Source organism: Macaca fascicularis, chromosome 7, assembly GCF_037993035.2.
Source record: "Macaca fascicularis isolate 582-1 chromosome 7, T2T-MFA8v1.1".
Lineage (NCBI taxonomy): Eukaryota > Metazoa > Chordata > Mammalia > Primates > Cercopithecidae > Macaca > Macaca fascicularis.
Window position 1 is genome coordinate 94,220,925 of NC_088381.1, and position 16,258 is coordinate 94,237,182.

The following is a 16,258-nucleotide window of genomic DNA, read 5'->3' on the forward strand; positions in this document are numbered from 1 at the left end:
CGGGAGAGATCTAATTGGCCTTTCTGCAAGAGGATAGTCTTTGGTTTTTATATTATGTGTTTGGATGGGTAATAATAATCACATGTAATGTTGCTCCTGTAGGTGAGGTGGCAAATATTATATGTATAAGCTAATTTATCCATGAAAGAGGCCTTCATATGGTAGATTTTATTCATTTCAGTAACACAGTATGCTTTGATTTAAGAAATCAAGACTATCTTTCTAGCTAATTGTGTACTTAATTTTTAAAAAAATTATCTCTTTCTTTCTCTTTCTTTTAATCCAAGCAAAGAGTCATACTTTCTTTTCATTTATTTTTAAAAAGTCCTTTGGGGTGATGATCTGAAATGCTCTTAATTATCAATTAAATTTTCCCCGAGTAGATTGTTAAAAGTTTAGATGATCCCAATTAGTAAGAACCTCACTCTAACAGCAAGAGTGAAGTTGGCTATTTTAAGTTTTCTTTATCATATGAAAAGAAAGGCTCAGATAGCTCAGATCAGTGTTAAATTGGAATTATGTAAATAAATGCTAAAAATAACAGACATAAAAATGTATGACCAGTGAAGTGGAAGAAGTGGGCCTTCAGTTTTAAGTTTTTCCAGATACTAATAATATTCATTTGAAAATATTATGCCCCTGTTTATCCTAAAGGGAGTTCCAAATTAATGTCTGCATTGGTATTTTAAAACTGTATTATTTTATATACTTTACTAGTGCTTTTTTCTTGGGAGGAAAGATACCCACACCTGTATTTAAAGGCAACTTATATTTGTCAAAACAGCAACACTTGAAATTGAGGTTACGGTATTAGAACTATTTGGACAAGGCATCTGTGAGCACACTCAGAAGACACACAGCCCAATACTCCTCTATCAGTGAAATCTTAAAAGCAGTGTGCTAGAAAATGTGGATAACTGAAAAGTACTCAGAACTTCTTAGAATAGATTATGACTCAGGAACAAATCAATAGTTTAGTAGTTTAAAAAAAGTGAGCTCTCACTAGCATGAATCAAGTATTGGAGGGAAGAGCTATATGCTGGCACCAAGAGCTGGCTTATAACAGTGAGGTATGCCAGATCATCTCTTTTGTTATGAATCTCCAAAGCAAGTTTTAGGCCCTTTCACATTCTTTGTTACAGAGATACTGGGTGCACGTCAGGGCTGAAAGGAATCAGGGCTGAATTCCACTACATTAGATTCAATGTGTAGAGTTAGGTACACTTCCTGGTCAATGAGGAAAAGGGGGGTTAAGAAAAGAAAGGATCAGGAGTTGGTACAGTGAAGAAACATTCTCTATCCTTAATAATTTGTCTCTCTAGCCGGGGAAACAAACACATACAGAATGAGATTAAATAGTAGCATTTAAAGATGTTAATCCTTGGGTAGACTGATGAAAGCAAAGAAAGGAAGTTGCTTTTTTTTTAAAAAAAAACAAATCATGTATGCTTTCATTTCTTATTCTCACCCTATCGCACTAGCTAGAGGTCTGTATTTTGATAAGGATAAAAATCTTATTAAAGAAGTGAGTCTCTATACCATATCACCCATAGGTTAGCAGGGGCTAAGATATAATTGGAACAGCTGATTTTCATGGAGTCCCTGAAATCATGTCACTCAGGCAATCACCTCTTCAGTAGTGGAGGCCTTGGTAAAACAATCAGCAACTTGGGATATGAATGTCCAGGGTGATTTTTTAGATAACTTTGAAAAAGCTCAACCAACACTGGCCTTGGTGAAATACATAATCAGATGAAGTTTAAATGTGGTGTGTTCCCAAAGACAGTCCTACTTTAAAATATGGTTAGAACAATTGGAAGGAGAGGTGAAGAAAAATGTGTTGAAAACCGTCTTTTTGTTATTTTTATTCTTTCTTCTTAATTTTCTCATGCTCTTATTAGATCAGAGAGGACTTTTATATATGAAATCTAATACAGACAAACTTCATTTTTGTTACTTTTTCCTTAGTGGAAAGAGTTGTAGAGTGTCACGTTCAGGTGCTTGGGAAAACATGTGGGTTTAGTCTCAGGAGCGGCATATTCATGGACACATAGAGGGGCACAAGACACACTGGGGCCTATTAGAGGGCAGAGGGTGGGGGAAGGGAGAGATCAGGAAAAATAACTAATGGGGTACTAGGCTTAGTACCTGGTTGATGAAAGAATCTGCACAACAAACTCCCACGACACAGGTTTACTTATGTAACAAACCTTCACATATACCCTTATACTTAAAAAAAAAAGAGAGAAAATTTTAAAAAGAGTAGTATCATGTGACATGAGTTGTTTGAGACAAAGTCATTTTTCCTTGTTTGTATCATAGCAACTTGAGGGTAGTTCCAGGACAAAATCAAAAGAATACGATCATTTGATTTCCCACTCAGTCTTCAGTGGATCCTTAGACCCCCCCAAAGAGAATTACGTTTCGAGAAAAAAAAAGCCCTCACTTTCTCTAATCTGCACAATAGCTTTCTAAACATTGTGGAAAATAAAGTGAGATTTGCAGACAGTAATGACAACAGTGATGATGGTGAGGATAATTACTATGATGACAATAATGCTTAGTACTATAAAGTCAACATCAGATGAGACTGGGCTCATTCAGATGTATTTGTTCCTATTCAAACAGAAAAGCCGGGCACAGTGGCTCATGCTTGCAATCCCAGCACTTTGGGAGGCTGAGATGGGACAATTGCTTGAGCTCAAGAGTTCAAAACTAGCCTGGGCAAAATAGTGAGACCCTGTCTCTACAAAAAAATGAAAAAAATAAAAATTAGCTGAGCTTGGTGGCACACTTCCGTGGTCCCAGCTACTCAGGAGGCTGAGGTAGGAGAATCGCTTGAGCCCTGGAAGTTGAGGCTCAGTGAGCCATGATCCTGCCACTGCACTCCAGCCTGGGTGACAATGAGACTTGGTATCTTAAAAAAAGAAAAACATCAAACAAAAAAGGCCAAAATACAACTGATATCTGAGAAAGTAAAAGCCCAGGAGGTTAAAGTAATCATTCCTCTACCTTTTATTTGAGAAAGGAAGCAAATAATAATAATAATAAAAGTCAACATCAGTGAAACAGAATTATAATAGTTATAGCCTCTGTCATATGAATCCTAAATTGTTTATGTCTGTGTGGCATGTTGTTATCAAAAGCAGCAATTACCATATGAGCAGTAGTCCTGATATATACTGGAGCAAATTTACTAAAAAATTGCTAGTAAGAATTCAGTATATTCCAGCTGTTTTAAAAATTTCTCCTTGGAAAACTAGGCTTAGAATCAGGGAAGGAGGGGGAAATTTGAAGGTAAATTAAGTCGATAATAGGCTACTTTAGGATAAGAAAATCAGGAAAAGAGGTGGGACTGGTAAGTTTGGACTACAGATTAAGTAATGACAAATGTTCTTAGTGAAATCTCAAATGAAGAGAAAGGACAGATCACATTTGGTTAACTATTTGTAATCTGTAGGTAGGTATCATGGCCTTTAAATTAATTTCTGTAACTAAAACATAAAATACTATGTAGAGCTGGAGGGTCTCTTAGAGATCATTTAAGCTCTCTCTATAGAGACCAGACGTTAAAGCTCAGAGAAGTTAAATAATTTAATGACTGTCGTACAGTAGATTATCAGCAGAGTTGGGGCAGGAATACCTGCATCCTAATTCCCCTTTGACAGCTCTGAGAGAAAAGTGGGTTTTCAGAGGCTTCAACTCTGTGAACAGCTTAAGCAGAATGTGACACATGGACTGTGTGAATTGCTGCTCCCACCAATAAGTACAACTATTGGGATGTAACATAGTGCTGGGGTTTAACATTTACTTGTCAACATCAATTTTTTTTACTCACTGTTTATTGTGCTGCTTGAAGAAAGCTAAACATTTTGTAAACAATACAGTTCATTTTTCTGAAAGGCTATATACAAGTAAAGTCACTAACTGGAATTAAAAATTGTAAACTTTATTTTTACAGTGAATTGCTTCCTATCTTTTGCTGCCGTGCTTTCTATCAGCCACATAGAGAAATGGAAAAAGGTCTGCATGTCCCAGTGTGGCTTTTGTTTGTACATGCTAAACAAAAGTCACTCCAGCATGAATTCTAAAACCTGGATCTGTTTCCCTCCCCTACACTGGAAGATTCTCATGTAGTTGTGAATGTGAAAGGATTCATCTGTCTTTTACAATGACAATTGGATTCAATACCCTTAAACATGTTTTTGTTTCTAGGTTTGTATTTTTTTGTTTCTAAACATCCTAGTTCTTTTACTTGTGTCTCCATGCTCTTGGCCTCAGAACAAAATAACTCACACTGTTTTCAGACCAATTATCCTTCTGGGCTAGATTCTGTAAAAATTTTTTATTCTTTTTTTAAACACTAATGAATAAACCTCAGTGAATAAATTTTACTTTTTTGTTAATTCCCTCATTTCTTCATTTATTTAACTGATAAGTTAAGCATTGGCTCTATGTTAGGACCAGTGTTATCTGGAGCTGTGAAAATGAGTAAGACAGGGTATCCCGCCTGGGGCGGTTGCAAATGCGGTGGAACAGAAGGTCATTTTAAGGGAGTGTGTAGTTGCTCTCTGTGTGATACCGTTAGTATCCTTTATCAATAGGATTTATCAATCATGATTTTCTTTTGACAACTTCTTAACCTATTTTTACTTCTGTAGTACTTCAGAATAGAGGATCTTCTATTAGTTTACTACCTCCTTAATATACCTAGTCCTAGAAAAATATATATTTGCCTCCCTTGGGTCAGGTTCCCTAAGTCCAAACAGCATGATCCTAGTTCTTTAATGCAGGAACATGATGTTGATTTGATTACACTATGAAGGTCTCATTTGATGAGCTCCCCTTAGCTCTGTTTTGCTCCAGAGCCTTACTGTATTTATAATGTTCTTTTTTTTTTTTTTTTTTTTTTTGAGACAGAGTCTTACTCTGTCACCCAGGCTGGAGTGCAGTGGCATGATCTTGGCTCACTGCAACCTCTGCCTCCGGGGTTCAAGTGATTCTCCTGCCTCAGCCTTCCCAGTAGCTGGGATTACAGGCATGCGCCACCACGCCTAGCTAATTTTTATATTTTTAGTAGAGACGAGGTTTCACCATGTTGGCTAGGCTGGCCTCAAACTCCTGACCTCAGGTGATCAGCTTGCCTCGGCCTCCCAAAGTGCTGGTATTACAGGCGTGAGTTACCATGACAGGCCACATAATGTATTTTAGATAAGACATCCCTTATGCTAATAAAGAGGAGCTTAAAAATAATAATGTCTTATAAATTTTATTCTTTATACTAGATATTAACTCACAATCAGTACTACTGCTTTGTAAGTTTCTAGTTCCTGTCTGAAATGTGCAGTGTCAGCAATGTACATACAGTGAAAAGAGGGAGTTTTTAATTTATTGAAATATGGTAGTAGGCTGGGCACGGTGGCTCATGCCTGTAATACCAGCACTTTGGGAGGCCGAGGCGAGTGGATCATGAGGTCAGGAGTTCGAGACCAGCCTGACCAACATGGTGAAACCTCATCTCTACTAAAATACAAAAATTAGCTGGGCATGGTGGCACGGGCCTGTAATCCCAGCTACCCAGGAGACTGAGACAGGAGAATCACTTGAACATGGTAGGTGGAGGTTGCAGTGAGCTGAGATTATGCCGCTGTACTCCAGGCTGGGCGACAGAGCAAGACTCCACCTCAAACAAGAAAAAGGATGATATATGGTAGCAACTGAACATTTAAAAATAGATAATTAACCAGATATATTAGTTGTTATCCACAATGAGATCTCCATTTCTTTTTGCATTCATGAAAGAAAAGAAAAAATAAAGAAAAACAAAACATATGGCCATTTACAAATATTTGTAAGGAGGGAGAATCTTAATAATTAAATTCAGAATAAAAAAGGATAAAAACAGATTAAGAAAAAGAAATAAAACATGATGGGGAATTTAGTAAGATTTAATAATAATTTATATTCAAAAGAAGATTGGGGAGGTTGAGAAAACAAGATGTTGAGGAAAGCAACCTGTTATAAAAGGATTTATAATTTTAAGGGGGCAGGGAATGGAGTGAGAGATATGTATTTCTTTATCAAAAATGCAGGTTTTACTTTGAAATTCAACTATGAAAGCAGTTAGAACATATGATTCTTACATGTTATTCTCAAACAAGTCCTTCCTTCTTTCCTTCTTTCTTTTCCTCCCTCCCTCCCTCCATTCCCATTCTCTTCCTTCCTTCCTTCCTTCCTTCCTTCCTTCCTTCCTTCCTTCCTTCCTTCCTTCCTTTCCTTCCCTCCTTTCCCTCCTTCCTTCCTTCCTTCCTTCCTTCCTTTCTTCCTTCCTTCCTTCCTTCCTTCCTTCCTTCCTTCCTTCCTTCCTTCCTTCCTTCCCTTGTCCCTCCCTCAATTCCTTCTTTCTCTCCTTCTTTCTTTCCTTCTTTCTCTTTATATCTTTCTTCCTATTCCATGTTGATCAAAGCTCAGATACTTCATTGTGCACCATGCATTCCACACAAGGCAGGAAAACTGAAGAGAAATCAACTGTATTACCAAGAAGTGAAATCTCTCTTGGGAAGCAAAAATGCATCAGGAGACCTCTTAGTTTCATGTCTTAGCAACATAAAACCTCTAAGTGGTCTTTGGCAGGATTTTACATAACCTAATGAATTAAAAAAAAAAAATGAAAACTTATGCTTAATTAGGCTTGACAAGAAATCAATCATATTTGAAGAACAAGTAAGTCTGATTTAAATACCAGGGAGGTCTCTAAGAGTAGCCAAATCTGATCCGCTCCTGTGAATAGGTCAAACAGGTAACTGTAGCTGCTATCCACAATGTCAGAGCCTTGGATTTCACTGAAAAAGCAAATTCAGAAGAAGTCTATTCACTCTTGAAAATCACTCTTACTACATCTTGGCCATGCTTTGAATTATTTGTAGCATCATTCTAATTGCCCCTTCTTGGGTTTTGTTACTATCGGGTGCAAGAAAACATTATCAGCCCAAACGCAATGTAAAGAAAAATATGTTGTGGAAAACAAGCACAGCATTATACAATATTGGATTGAGCATTGTTTTGTCTTTCTGACCTTCTTACCATTATTATGGATTACATATTTTTATTTCTACCTCACTTATTTTACTAACATCTCTGAGAGGTAGAGAGATTGTATATATTATCTCTCATTTTAAGGTAAGTAATATATTAGATAAGTTCTCCAGTAAAATTTCAAAAAAGGCAGTCTGAAGCTTTTCTCAGTTCTGTGACCCAAGTAACCAAATAGAAACTGAAACTCAACCACCAGACTATGTATCAGCCTCTATTCTACATGAAATCTGCCTTTATTCTGCTTCCAGAACAAACCATGTAACTTTGCGCAAATTATATAATCACAGTCTCTTATCAGTTTCCTCATTTACAAAGTCATTCACTCCTTCAACATCTGTTTTTCTAATAATATGTTTTAAAGTGTTCTTTTCTAAGATTCTACAAACCTATGTCATTATATACTTTTTCTAATTAAAAGTTATTTAATAGAAAATAATAATTTAGTGACCTTTAAGGGACAGAGTGACAGTATATGTGTTAGCAATACTAGAATAGTGAGCCTGAAATTATTCCTTAATATTTGCCAAGAATCTTAAGGTTTTGTAATTAGAACATTAAAAACTCTTTTAACTCTGACTTCTATAGAAAACCATAGTAATACCTGATTTTAGGATAATTTTTGCTTTAAGTAGAGGATTTGCTATGAATATAAATGAATTATTATAATAAGAGGTATAAACCAGCAAGAAATGTCATCTGTAGAATATTCTCACCTGTATAAACTTAGTCCAAGATTATAAAATACACAATAGACACTAATCCCTCTTAGGATGAATATCCTTTCTTCAACTTTCTAGGGACATCTTCAAGCTGCTTATGACTTTACCTATTAATATTAATAGAATTCTTACTATGCTCAAAGCTCAGAGACAGGGCTATTGTCTTTAAGGAGAAATATTACTATATTATGGTTTTAATAGATTTTGTTGACAAATAGGCTGATAGTTAGAACCTCTTTGAAAGTGACCTCCTGCTGATACTTTAATTTCTTAACTTTGTAATAAATTCAAAATTAGGAGACTTTGAAAAAATATTAGGGTGCCAGAAAATCCTCTTCGGAATAAAATTTAGAAAGCCACTACATTTTACTGCCATGGAAAATCCATTCTTATGAAAACAGAAGAAAATATGACTATGCTGTTAAAATATTCTAAGAAAAGTCACTCATGAAAAAATGGTATTGCATATTTCTGACAGTTAATCAGTCCCTTCCACTAGGAGACTTTTTTAAAATTTAATTTAAGACTGTTCCAACTTTTTCTGTTCTAGTAGAAATAGAATGCAACAACTCACCTGGCACTGCCCTGTAAAGTTAGAGCTGGCTATTAAGTTATTATCAGCCATCTCTTCTCCACACTAAGTTCCATGTCCTTTCCTACTGGGATTTTAGTTCTGAATTATTAGCCAATTTTGATTTAAAAACTTTTTGGAAGCTTTCTATGTCATATTTTAATGCTAATGAATTTTAAAAATATGTCCTATAAAGATAAAATAAGTACTTACAATAAATAACAGCAGGTGGGGAAGTAGGACAGAAAAAGAAAGGCAATTAACTCACAAGATACTTCAGAGATAAGTACTAGAAGAGATATTGGGTGTATCACTGGAAAAGGCTGGACCCGCTAACATTCAAGAAGGCAACTGGAACTACTGGGCCCACGTGTTAGAAATTTGGCCTAGACTCTAGAAGCTGTGTGCAAACAGATCACTATGAGTAAATTCCTCAGAGATTTGTCACCATCACAGTTACAATAGAAACTGTTATATTAAGTATCATATCCCCACCACGTAGGAGGTGGGGATCTGTTTCGACAGAGGCTTTCCTCATCAATTGTTCCAAAAGCAACAGGAATGCAGTAAAATGAAACATGGCAGAATTCCAACCTAATTTCCTTTTACTCCCAGATATGAATATTCACTGCAACTTGAGCCAAAGCCAAATGGATGGTGGAAGGGAGTTTCTTAATTTAGGACTTATCTATTAAAACAATAAACATAGTTTCTACAACTCAGAACCTCACAGTGTTTGCAGTTAGGGATATTTTTATGACATCATCATATCTTCTTATCAGTATCTTCAAAACTTACTTGTTCAAATCTTTATATGATCATAAAATATTATCTTCAGAAAGGCCAATTTTTGTCACTATAATAAAGACCACACACACATTTTGTTCCATTATTTTCCTTGTCCTCAGTGGTCTGTTTCATACTCTTGGGACTTCACTTTGGTGATTGGATGATTGTTTATATTGTCATTGAGTGTGTGATTCAAAGCTGATTCTTGGCAGATGCTAGCTAGTGTGACCATATATACCAGTTTTCTTGGGAAATCCAGGGTACATGTTTTATGCCATTGTTGTTATTCACAGTGCACCCTTTGAGTTGTGAAAGTGGCCTGGTTTGAATAATACATTACACAGTCACTCTACTATTGTTTGTTTCTTTCCTCCTCCCCACTGTGATGGCCTTCTACATCTATGATTGAGGCCCAAGGTGAAGGGTCATTATAGGTGGTGTGGTTATTTGACTAGGTTCTGTCTGACAATCAGCACCCTTCTCCTCTTTGCCAGTCATCATGCTAAGTTGAGTTCTGATATAAGACGCACACTTTGGAATGAATCTTGTCCCTGGTGACATTCTTGATTAAAGAGTATGGAAAGAGACAGATAAACTCAGGATGGAATTTAGTAAGCAGAAAATACAGAAAGTATGAACGAGGCAGATTATGGAAAGATTTGGAAAAAAAGGAAATAAAGTAAGGACAAAGCAGGTAAGAAATATAATAGTAGGCACTTCACAAAGAAAGTTAACAGTATTGTTCCTTTTCCAATATTTCTTTTACTACCACTTTTCTAATGACACATTCCTCACACTTCCCCATTCAGATAAAAGCAGGTATCACCTGCGCCAGCATTTTGTATTTCTCTGCAAGGTCTTTCTTCTGGAGCTACTGTTCTTATTTACTTTTTGGTCCTTTCTCTTGTTGAAATTCTTCAGATTCTATTTATTCAAATCTCTGCCTTCATTAGGTCAGTAGAATAAATTAATTTGCATAAAGATGAGAGTGGCTTCATGTGACTTTTCCAATAAACTTACATTTTAACAGAGACTTTCAATGTATTCTTAACCTACCCAGGAGTGTCTTATGTTGGGGACTGTGGCGGTGATAAAAGGGGAAAATATACTTTGAGTCAGTGGGCCGTCACCTCTAATTTATACCCGAAGCCTTCTGCTTACTCCACATACTAATAAGCTGCTCCTCAAGGTCCCTGCCAGTCCTGAGTCTGTGTTTACTAGTTCTCAGTGTTGTGGCTGACACTTCATGTTGTTGTTGGCTTTTGAAAGTAGGACATTTCTTCCTTCAGTACATATAACTCAAATTATTATTATCTGCTTCAGTGTGTAAAAGTCATCCCCACTCTGTCTAGCTTTAGAAAATGCAGCTACTCTTCTCAATGCGTACCTAGGTTTCATGACTGTTGGAAGAGAGTACAACTCAGTTTATGCCATTGTAAGGATAATTGTGAAATTAATGTAGGACCTTACATAGTAATTTTCATAAAATTTCTCTTTAAATTCTTCTGAACATAAGAACACTGAATGCAGATTTTTCTTTTCAGACTTTTCCAGTCATTTCTTTTCTGGATTATAAATGTGCTATAATGAGTATTCAAAACAAGCTTTTTAAAATAAAAGCAGTTTATCAAAATGAACATTTCCACAATTAGATTTTATGAAAGTGATATGGATTACTGGAAAGCAAACTAGTGAGGATCAGGAGGTGTGATTCCAGTCACAACTCTGTCATGTCTTTGTCATGTAATCACTAACTAACCTACCCCCTCCAGAAAAATCACAAGCCTGCTTAGTCTGATGCCTTTCCCCTCTGCTAGTGTTCTAGTGTTACCTCCTTTGCGTCTTCCTATGTGTTTTGTGATTATCCTACAGAAAACCTTTATTATATCAAATACCACAGTATAATATAATCCTTGGTCTCCTTTCACATTTCCTTCAAAGCTCAGACAAGACCTTTTTCTTGTCCATCTTAATAAACCCAGGGTTTTGCCTAGCATGTTGCAGGCATGTAGTGTTTATTGAATTAAAAAATATAAATCACAGACAAAAGGATCAGACTCTGCTATGCATTCCTGTCCTTATCTACAGATAGGGACTAACGTACGATCTCTGGCTCTTCCACACTCACAAGAAGAAGAGAGTGACTCCCTGACAGAGGACTTGCCTTTTGCAAGTAGTCTTCCCTAACTCCCCTGTGCAAAGTTACCTCTCTCTACCTCTGTCCTTTGTCACTTCCTCTGACTTTATGCTGCTTTATTCTCTTCATAGAGTATTTTTTGACCTCCCCACTCGAATATTAGCTCTATCAGGTAGATGTTTTATTTGTCTTGTTCTCTCCGGAATCTGTTGTGCACTTTAGAGAGATATGCACACATAGCAGGTACTCAGTAAATGCCTGAGTGAATAATGGACTTCTATATGTGACACCGAAGAGACTCTAAATAAATGCAAATATTTTAATGTGGCAAAATTACTATGAAAATTCAACACATTTTTATCATCACTAAATTACACTGAGATGTCTCCTTTGCTTAATAATAAGAGAATATGTTAAATAAAAAAAGAAAAGGTTTTGTTTGTTGATTTTTTTCTTATTTAATTTTGTGACTATCCTTTCTTTAGAAGGATTACAACCATCTGAGCCTTTTAAAATGCAACTTCTTATTTTCCTGAAAATTTTCCGATTCTTTCTGAAAAGATTAAGGTGCATTTCTTGAATTTTTTTTCAAAGTTGGAAGATACTATTTTATATGAGAAAAATGCAAGCTTGTGTTTCAAGAATTAAACATATATTCATTTTTATTCAGTATGAAGATCTTGACTTGGTAATTATAGTAGTGGATTATGGCATGAAAGTAGTTTAGGGAATAACATTCAGATGTAGGTGATTTCCTTTATTTCAGGGATGATGTTTTGTGAATCCAAATGTGGACACCCATATAATATGTAGAATCAGAGTTTCATAGTCTGATTCTAAAAGGAGATTTTTAGTATTGGGCCTTCTGTGCCCTCTGTGTTTTAAGGACACTTGTGTAAAAACTTACCATCGTAGATGTGTGCTGCTGATTTGAGACTGCCATGGAGTAAGTAGTGTTTCACCCAGTCATTTGTCATGTTTATTTTCACTTCTGATCAATGAGGATGTGGTTCAGAAACATTCATGAGAACATGAATATCACAATTATATATACACGGTATTTGAACATATTCATACTTAGGAATGGAACTATCATATCATATCTGTTCATGCATAATGAGGACTGCAAGCAACGTTTATAGGAGGTGAGAGTTTTGTATTTTGTGGTATTATTTAATTTTAATACGGTCATTTTACAGGCTACTGACAATAAGCAACCTCTGCTATCTCCTCCCCCACAGAAATAAAGAGCTGTTAGAAACCTTTTAACTGTGGATTTCATCAGGAACCAGTTGTTCAAATTCAACCAGGAGATTTTATCCTACCACACTTCATCATTATTCAGCAAAAATAATCATTTAAGACTAAATTGGAGCCAGGCCTCAATCAGTCATACTTCTTGGAGTTGGCTGAAATGTCGTCAAATGTGGGCTTGTTTAATACAAAAAACAAAAAGAAATTAAATAGATAATATATGATTCTACAATGGGTCCTACATAGTGCAAATTTACCATTGTCTATGTCTTAATTTGAGCCAAGGGAATATCCGATAGTTATTTAAAATTTTATTAAGCCAGTGGTGGATATTTACTCATTGCTTGAAAGTTGGGTCTCTATAATATATTCTAGAACATAAAGATTGTAATCCAAACGTATTTTAACTTACCTTCTCAGGTTCTGGATTATTTCTGAGAACAGCTGATCTGGGTAGGCAGCAAACAGGTTAAAAATTTAAATACATTACACATGTAAATATTATCATTGCCATTGTTGCTGAATCATGGTATATTCTTCATACAAACTAAATGCTAAGTGACCCTCATGCATTTGGCATTAAATATTGATATTAAGCATATGTGTTATCTGAATTTTAGGTAAAATATAAAGATTCACATTTAAAATTAACCTCTTTTTTAACCTTTTAAAAATATGAGGAAAATTATTTTTAAGTATACTGTATAGTACAGTGTTGGGGTATATCTAGGTATTGGTATATTTTAAACTGGTTGATATTCATATTATGAATATATACAATATAATTTTCATTTTTTAACTCAAAGTAAATAAAAATGTAATTAGTTTTTATTCATTATTATCTTTCTTAGTTATGTTGAAAGCCAGGATGCAATAATTCCAAATATTTAGAACCTCAGATTATCAAGTTAGAAATAAAATTTGTGACTAAGTAAGAAATATTCTGGTTCTAAATCTGTTCGTTCTAAACGTCCTAAGTTTGGGAGTGACAAAAATAAAACAAAGTTATCAATTATCCATTAAGTTTCATTAATTTGCATCCCATCCTAGCTTATATGTTGGCAGAAAAATGGAATATATGGGATTATGTGCATTTATTTTTCAGAAATTTCACTCAATCTTTATACCAAGGGATGAGACTGGTCTACATAAAGCATTCTTGTCTGTTAATTTTGTTTCCCTGTTATTTTAAGTTCAGTTGAACAAGTTCAGTCATATTATTAAATAAAAGCAAACTTTACTCTTCTTTAATTTCAGAGCCTTTTTTTTTTTTTTCTCTTCAGGCTTCTATAAAAACAGTTTAATACTTACAGCAATGCATATTTTAGAGAAACAAACTTACAGGCTAAATTTATTTAAAAGTATAATATTGATTTTCTTATTTAATTCATAGAAATCTATGATACATAATTTCAATTTTAATACTGAATTTAAGTGCATTTTAAATGCAATAAAGAGGTGTCATGAGAAATTAAATGAGACAACTACTTGAGAGTGTCTTGAAATTTGTACTATAGCAAAAGGCAAATGTAAGTTGATATTGTCATCTTCATCTTTGTTCTATGTATCCCGCAGAACAATTTTGCAGCTTTCTTACTGCCCTAACAGTGTAGAGCTGCTGTTTCTCTCAATAGGCCTGGCCTATGTTTCAATTTTACATGTGTCTAACATTGTTCCTAATGAATGTGCACATCATTTCTGGACAGAAAACTAGACAGCAAAAAAAAAAAATAAATAAATAAGTTGGGTCATTTCCTCACATACATTTTTTCTATGCTATGACTTTTTTATTAATATTACAGAAGATATTTTCTTATGCTGTGTGGTAATGAACTTCACATATATGGCAAATTAAAATAAAAGTCTGAATAAAAATTAAAATGATATTAACCTCCCAAGCCTTAGATGTAAAAAATACATTTCTGATGAACCAAAGTGGCTCTAGACTTTACATTGAGAATTTCAATTTAAACACCCAAAGACTGAGATAGAAAAGTGTTTTGAAGTACAATTTCGTCAAAAACATCAAAATCGCCCTCTTTCTCTTTTAAAGCATGTTGAAAACTTCAGTAGGGTTATAGAAAAATCTATCTTTCCCCTTCACAGTTGGTTCTTAAAAAATATTTCTCATTATAATTCTCTGACATTCGGTAAGTGCTATATAGACTGTTGATTGATTCTGATAAAATAAGCCTTCTTTTATTTAGGATCAGTATCTGCGATTTATCTTGACTATATTTGTTACACATTGTTTGGAATTCCACATCTATTATGTAATTCATGTTTTGAAACTACATTATATTTCAGATCTGTATTTGTTGGTAATGGTAACAAAACTGGGACACTATATTAAAATGCATATCATTAAGAAATAATTCTAACGTGTTGATTGTAAATATCTAGAATATATAACATTCATTTTTTATTCTATCTTCTTAATGAATGTAATTGTCTATCAAAAGTAATTAAGATGATTATCACTGCTTATTACATATCAGAATTAGTAATAAGCACAAAATAAACTAGGTTTCATAGCTCAACTTAAAAATGATTCTTTTCCTTATTCAGAAAATCTTTCTTACCATTTAAAACATAGTGTTTTGAACATTAATTACAACATTCAACTTAATGGTTTCAAGACCATAGCAAACCAAATTTTCACATTTCTATTGTATTTCAATCAAATGAAAAGAAAAGGTATTTATTAAAATCCTCTTGTTTTCAAATATCAATAGTTAATAATATTTTAGCTTACATTTGGATGTACATCTTGTCCTTTCCCCATGTTTCTAGTATTTGATTTTTTTTCCATTATGATTGACCTTAGAAAACATTTTAAGGCAGCAAATATACTTTTATCTCAGAGCGCAAGACTCCTGTGTACACTGAACTTCATTTTGATTAATCTCTATATAGTGCTCAAGTACATATATCCTTTAGATGAGTAACTCTTGCCCAGAGTGAAAAAGCAATTCTGTGTCTTTCCATTTGGTATACCTTTCAAAAACATCTTCAGACCATGTAAGACTTTGTAATCAGATTTCTATGAAACTACTAATCCATTATGCCCAAAATAAAATTAAACATATTTTAGCAGAAAGAAGCACTGAACCCATGTTTTAAATTTTCACCTTGTATATAAAATCATATGCATGATGTTGATTGCCTCTTAGTCAAACAAGGGAGCTATGCTTGACAGTCACTTTCAGCAAAGGTATTGATTGATCAAACTAGTAGAGGAATGAGTGTTTTAAAAGTATGTTCTCATTTAGGTTTTAAATATCCCATAACCAGTAGCGATCACTAATATTTTGAAGACTGATAGGCCTACAAAATAATAATGGAAGTGTCAGTGTTTCTTGTAGGATTGTCCAAGTTACTTCTTATTTTCTGTTTTTATCCCAGTGAAAAAATGCTGAACATAACTTTTTAATTTTAACATGAAGTATTTAACTGCCCAAAAACTACGTTTCGAAGACATCAACAATACAATGTGGTGTGTATTAAACGGATGTCTGCCTTGCTCTTTTCTCTAATATTGAAATTGGGTGAATCATTATCATGGCTGAAAAAAAGAACATTAAATTTGATACTGGTTCTACCATGTTCAAGGAGTAGTAAAGAAAAAAAATACAAATTGATGATATGTCAAAGCACTTTGAAAACTTTAAGATACAGTTATGATCATATTGT